Source organism: Catharus ustulatus, chromosome 4 (assembly GCF_009819885.2).
Source record: "Catharus ustulatus isolate bCatUst1 chromosome 4, bCatUst1.pri.v2, whole genome shotgun sequence".
Classification (NCBI taxonomy): domain Eukaryota; kingdom Metazoa; phylum Chordata; class Aves; order Passeriformes; family Turdidae; genus Catharus; species Catharus ustulatus.
In genome coordinates this window covers 39506008-39513243 of record NC_046224.1, presented here as the reverse complement: position 1 = coordinate 39513243, position 7236 = coordinate 39506008, and positions in this window count along the sequence as shown.

Here is a 7236-nt window from a genome sequence, read left to right as displayed (position 1 = left end):
CAATGCCAGAAATCCCAGCTATGCCAGACAATCATGCTATGATACTCCAATGATTCTATGATCTCTGTATTCACCCATCCCATAGTTGATTTGGCTATTTATTTTTTGTCATCTTGGGGTTTTTTTTGGAGGTTACTTTCTACACCAGGTATTAGGCAAACAACAGTGGCATCGGTGTAACTGTTACGTATCCAAGTATAATATAGAGATCAGTGGTATGAATGCTTTGAAAGCAATGCCATGCTTTTTAGAAATACAGGGATTTATGTATGAAACCCACATGGGACCACAGCTGGGATCAAACAAGATAAGCATTACTCCACCTTTTCAAAAGTGTTTATTTCTGTAAAGTTGAAAAGCACTTTGATCTCATTTCGTTAATTGCCAGTACTTAATTGTTGCTGACCTCTCACAAATTTAATGCCTAGTCATGCCATGTATGCATTCATTTCACTGTTGAAAGCTGGTTTTGCTTCTGTTTCACTTAAGTGGCAATTGTGTGGCCAACTTCATGGGAGACTAATCTTGTAGTGAGAGAATTGGTGTCTTTTCAGTATTTCAATCTCAACAATGACCAAGACTTTTATACTCACAAAAATGACAAGTCTCATCATCATCACCACAAAGTCTTTGTCAAGAGGTCTCCTCAGGGTAAGTTAATGTTAAGGAAACTGTCCTGTTTGACCATCCAGGCGGTGCCCTGGCAGTCACACCACCTGAGCTGAGACCGAAGCCCTTTCACAACTACACACCCTACACTCAACACGGTCAGACCAGGTTTCCTTACCTCCTTACCAGCTCATCCCCAGGTTTCCTGTAGCAGAGTCTCAGATGTCCCGATCCTTAAAATAAAATTTACTCTCTGTGCAATAACTAAATAACGAAATACCAGCTTGAGCTGGTGCCTCCAAGGAGGGACCACGAACAAAGGAAACCCTGGGCTTTTATCCCCTGAGAGTCTTAGCATGTCAAGTGAGGGCATCGTAAGTTCCTGCCGTGTCTCTGAGGCTCTGATCTGGTCCCCTGGCTGGCACCACAGGTCCCCTGGCCCCTTGTTACACAGAGGGTTGGCACTTCAGGGCCCCTTGCCTGAGGCTCTTGCTAGAGCAACCTGCACTGAATGTATTCCTCAATAATAAAGAATCAAAATATTTCGTGTCTAGTCCTTAGATTTCACCAACAATTTACTCTGCTTGTGACTTTTGCCTGTTTCCATCAGTTCAGTCTCTGCACACATCGTACCAGAGTATCAAGATCTGTCTTTCTTGAGGGAGTTGATTGCCGTGCTGTCAATCAGTCCGGCAGTATCCTTTTTGGACAGAGAGTGTGACTACCAGGGGGAGTTCACAATTCAAATTACCGCGTTGTGCTGTATCTTGTCCTCCTTTCCCAGGAATAACACTGGGCTTGAGAAACCCGACTACTTGTTGATCATAGCATGCTTAGGAAGGAGGGAGAAACAGACCTGATGATGACTGAGCAATTAACCTGATTCACCAGCTAATCTCCTTTGAAGATGGAGACCTTGAAACTCATCTACAGTTGAAGAGAAAACCCCAACTACTAGTGCTTAAAAAAATAATCCCACTAATGCCTCCATTACACAGCAGAATAACGGTTTGATATTTTTCTACACTGAAGCTGCTCTTCCTAGTAAATTGGTAGGTAGTAGCTTAACCTAGGGACCACAAGGCTTGGCTAATAGAAGTCAGTCCAGCTGCATCAGAAAAGACGGGGACATTTCTTGCCACTGTTGCTGTGTGTTAAGAGCATCGAAAAATGAAAACAACTCTCAGAGGATTTACAGCCCTTGCCACACACTGAGTCACAGCACTGAGGATTCAATAACAGGAGCCCTCCAGGTCCTTGAAATGCTTCTTTCAATGAGCATCCACTCCATCACACCAAGCCTAAGTGTAAACAAACTTTTCTGCCCATATACTTGTCTTGGCCACATATTGGGTTTTCCTGATAATGCCATGGCAAACTCTGAAGGAGAAAGCAATACAGCTACTCCTTGTGCTATTTTGGTATTGGGGATCAAATTAACATCCCCGAGGGTGGGATAGCTTAATAAGACTTCAGAGGGCTTGTCTGAGGGCTCTTTTTTAAAACAAGAAAATAATCCTCAGCTGTGGGGTTGTGCGATGAACACTGTCATGGAAGGGGTGGAGGGAGGGATAGAGCTGAGAGATAATGAGTGGGACCTCGCTCAGCTTTGTGGCCATGAGACACTCAGGAGGTGGCGGCAGACCTGGCTCCCGGGTGCTGCCGCCCACCCTTCCCGAGCACAGCCTGTTCCGTGCTCGGCGGGGCAGGTGGGAGGGAGGCAGGCGGGCTGACGAGCCTTGGCCGCGGCGGTGCCGCCCGCGCTGGAGGCGGCCCGGGAGCCGCGCACGGGGCTCCTGGCACCGCTCTCCGCCCGCTGCCCGGGGCGGGGGCCGGGGCCGCTCCATTGCGGGCCGGGAGCTGCAGCTGAGCCCGCGGCGATCCCGCCCGCGCCCGGCGAAAAGGCGGCCACAGGTGCCGGCCGTACCCCGCGGCAGCAGCCCCGTACCGGAGCCGGGTGCGGCGGAGCCGGCAGTACCTCCGGGCCCCCGCAGAGGGCAGGGCCGGCCCGCCGTCCGGATCGGCTCGGCCCGGCCTCACTGCGGGCAGCGAGCGCCGGCGGGCCGGGCTGGGCTGTGCCGAACGGGGCTGTACCGAGCCGGGCTGCGCTGTGCCGAGCCGGGCTGTACCGAGCCGTACCGAGCGGTAAGTGACCCATCGGCCTGAGCCATGCCCATCCTTGTCACCTGCGCTCGGCACGGCAGGATAGGTCCCTTTTGGAGAAGTCTGATAAATAGGTTTTCACTCCAACAGTTTACGGTGAAAAGATGAAAAGCGATTTAAATTTCATTTTAGAGCTACATGAAAGCAATATCACTTTAATGAATTTTTTAATTGGTAATTATTCTTGGTAATTAAGATATGAAATATTCACTAGGATCTACATTACATTCTAGGGGCACAAGGAACAAGTGGAAGAATAGGATGCTATCAGATGACCTCTTTTGTTGTGTCTCATTTCCTTCCACTGTGAAAATAGTAAACTTAGTAAAGCTAAAAGCAAGGGAAAAAGTAGTTTAAACTATTTCAGTGAGTATTTATAACCTCTCTCTTAGAGGACCAGACCTTCTCTAACCCAATGTTGCTGTAACTGTGCAGCTCTAATAGGAGAGTGAGGCTTCCCATGACCCCATAGTCAGAGGTCTGAGTAACTCTGACATTGTGGAATGCCCTGTTTCACCTCTCTCCTGCAAGAAAATGTTGCTAGTGGAGATCAAGACAGCCAAACAGAAAGATTAGTCAGTATTTCTGTTTCAATTCGGGTAGAGCACGGACTAGAGGTAAAATTCTCCTTCATCATGATAAGTAGCCTATGAACATACCGACTTTGCCATAAGCTTTTAGTCATCGTTGAATTCACTCCCATTTGCCAGGAAAGTTTTCTTAAGTCTTGAAATAGTCACCTTAACACAAGGTCTGACGGCTGTTGGAGAGCAGCAATCCTTGCTAATGCCACACCTGTGCAAGATAACCCTGAGAAAGTGCTAGACATGACTCCAGGGTGGCTGGGCTGCATCAGCGTGTGTGCAGGTGCAAACTGTGGGGGGAATTAAGGCTCTTTGTAGCTCACCCCTTTCTTTTAAAGGAGTGAGAACAGTCTCCTCTTTCCCTTTCTTTTGATGTGGGTTTTGGAGGAATTTGGAGACAGCAACCTCAATGGAAAAGGAGTTTTGCTTACAGAACCAATGGTCTCTTGATGGCCACCTTTGTGTGGACCATATATGTATATATGTGTAGTTCTTGTGTTGGTTCTGGTGCTGTGAATGATCCCACTCATGGGACATTCTTATTTATTGCCTTCCAAAGCTTGGCTAGAAACCATGGCATAAGGTAACTCAGATTTTAGTGGTTCTTCATGTGCCTCACAGCAGAGAATGGGGGTCTGCCAGGTGCTTACAGGAGCCAAGTGGCAACTTTAGCTCTTACCTTTTATACTTAGATACAGTTAATTACTTAATGGTCGTGGAGATTTTAGCATGGGTTCCTGTACTTGTTTTCACTAGTTGGAAGTTCAGTTTAGGCCATTCTTTATAAGTTAAAGGAGTTAGTAATGTGGTAGGAGAAGAAATACCAAGATTAGAGCCAGATGACCTTCAAGCTAATTCAAAAGGGTGTGGAATTGTGATCAGAATTGTTATTTGTGGGCACAATGTAAGGTATTGATTGGATTCTGAATTATTTTGACTATCTTGTTTGTGTCTTTAAACAATAATAAAATTTTCTCTCAGTCTCTGGGCAGCAGGAGTGGAAATAAGAAGTGAAGGCAACAATGAGGTTTTAAAGCCTCTGACTCATGAGCTGCTACCCTTTTAGGCTTCGATGCACAGCAGAACATGTTCCTCAGAGACAAATCACCTTTTTCTTCTTTTGTAGCTGTTTCAATTTGACAAGAGTTCTTCTGAGACTGTGTTTATGTGTGAAACGGCTGTAGTTCAGGAAGGGAAAGGAAATTTTTTGTTAATTTCCAAGGGCAGTGGATTCTGTGGTCATTGACACATTTCTCAAGAGTGATTTACATGGATGCCATGAAGGGTACTGGTTTCTCCTGGGATAGACTGTTAGTTTTGATAGCATGCAGCTGTGGTCTTTGGGTAAAAAAAGTCTCAGTGAGTGTCATAGATATTACACATGCCTTTGTTTCTCTGTTTTTCATTGAGAGAGAGTTCAAATCAGTTGTGTTCAGTGCAGAGCTGAGAGGTGGAGCAGAGAGCAACATCCCTGGGCAATATCCTAAAGAGGATCCCTTCTCCATCCAGTTCCATCGAGGAAAGTCCAGGTCAATAATTTAGGAGCTCAAAATTGAGTACTGCACATACATCTTGCCCTTTATCTGTTGGCAGGCATGTCCAGGTTCCTGTCGGTTTTGTGTTGCTGTTGCGTAGTGTGCTTAAAGGAGTGAGGGCATGGGAAGAGTTAGGGGCCTGTGAAGTCATCAAAGTGTCATTTTCATATGACTGAAAGACTTTGTCTTCCCTTTCTCCTTTTCTTTCCTACAGCCTGTGGACTGTTTTTATCTTTCATTTGTTTACTAATGATAATGGTCATTGGCATTTACATCAGAAAGAAGGGAATGCCCACATTTCATATGATAGCAAGCCAAAGCAGTTTGGGGTTTGGATTTTGGTAATCTTGGTTAAAGAAGCATATGTGTATAGTTCTTTATAAGCTATTGTGAATGTTTATTTTAAAAAAAATTTTTTGTTAATTTCAGCTACTTTGAGATGACTTTTATTTATTCTTCATCTATGACTGCACTGATGTTGAGCTTCTGGGTTTTTTTCTAGAAAATGTTTTAGAGAGCTATTCTGTTTATTTGGAGAAAAGTGGTATATTCCTGACAAATAGGCTGAAATAAAATAAAGAACAGTGTCAAAAATTTGCATAAAAACAAAGTATGTCGGTGTGAGACATGGTGTGGTGAGTGATTATTGAATGTCCAAGCCAGAAGGAATGTTTTCCTTGGGTCTGTTGGGTGAAGACTTGCCTTTTTTTTTTTTTGGGTTTGGTTTTTTGTTTTGTTTTGTTTTGAAAAAAAGGCATAATGAGGAATTTTTCCACATTCAATGTAAATTACTTTCTCTTGTTGATCTTAACAGTGGTCTATAGGAACATGGTGTTTTATGACAATTAATTAGGAGTTCATTGGTTTTGTTTTTCCTTAGAACAATGTCTTCTTGATTTATGATATTTTCACTGTGTGCATTTCCTGTTAAAACAGAGTAGAATGGCACTTTGCTCATCTTCTCTGTGTTTTTTCTTACTGTGCATTTCGGATGTGTGCCCTCTTACTTCTTTCTGCTTATTTTGGCCTCTGGTTGCCATGTAATGGGGGATCAAGCTTAAAATGGTTTCAAGAGACCGTTTCTTCATGTGAAGACTCTCCAGGGCTGCCAGAAATAACCAACAATTAATGCAAGTACTGTTCTATTACTTGTTTGGCGTTGAGTCATACTGATGCTTTTAGCGTGAATTTGTAGCACAAGGAAAACAAACACTGTGTGCTTGGCACCAGACAGCTTCAGGTTGGAAGAACCATAAGGGAGATGTAAGTGGGTGAAACCCAGGAGGAGGTAGTAAATAAAACAAGACTGTGTGCTAATCAGTGTTTGGTATGAGAGAATTAATCTGAGGAGGTGTTGAAGCAGAGGCAAACAAAAACAAAGTCAAAAGTATGCTTGAGACCATATGTGAAGGTAGATAGTTATTTGGTTTGAAATGTACTAGGAAAGCAAGCAGAGATGAACCTGTGGTTTCAGCTGAAAATAAAGTACCTAGCATGTGGCTGAGGGAGGGCAGAGTAATGAACCTCTCATTTTATTGAGCTGCATGAGTTGGATAAACAACTTGTAAATAAGTTTGAAACAAGTATTATCCCATTTTAAGGAACAACATCTTTTAAAAGTGAAACTTATTATGTTCATTGTGTTCCTTGATTGCTTGGTTGGAGATGAGTGGCTGGATTTTCCTCTCTGAGATCATAAAGATGCATTATGTGTTATCCTGAAATTAGGGGAAAGACATAACCAACAGGTACAAAGCGTAGGAGTTTCATAGTCTGGGCATAACTGTGATAATGGAAAGACTCAGGAAAATGCTTTAACTTCTAGACAGTGTTTTACTGTTTGCTTACAGAGAGTAAGTGTAGTCTCACTGCTAAAACAGTGGAAACCATGAAAACCACCAAGGCTGAGATAGAAAACCTGTGATTAATTTTATTATCTTAATAGTCATGTGGTGATTCATAGAAAGTGCCAGGGATTTTTCCATTTCAAATGGATTGCTGTTTTACTTGCATACTTTCTAAGTAATAAAGCTGAAATTATTTGCAACAGAGCTCAGCTGAAGTAGATGGATCTATACCAGCAGAGGATTTGTTCCGGTTTCCTCTTCTGTATTCATTAGAACAATTGGGAAATGGTTATTTTCATGATGTAATGCACTGGTTGTTTTAAGACCTAATTCCCAAACAACATGCTAATTGGCCTGAAATAGTGCAGTGCATGTGGTGCCCCCTTGGGATTTGAAGTTATGGATGATCCTATTTGTTAGTGGCTTCAGAAATTAAACCTCTCATGAGTGTTTTAACTGTGCTTTTGTAAGGACTGAGTGAATAAGTGTGTGATAGTT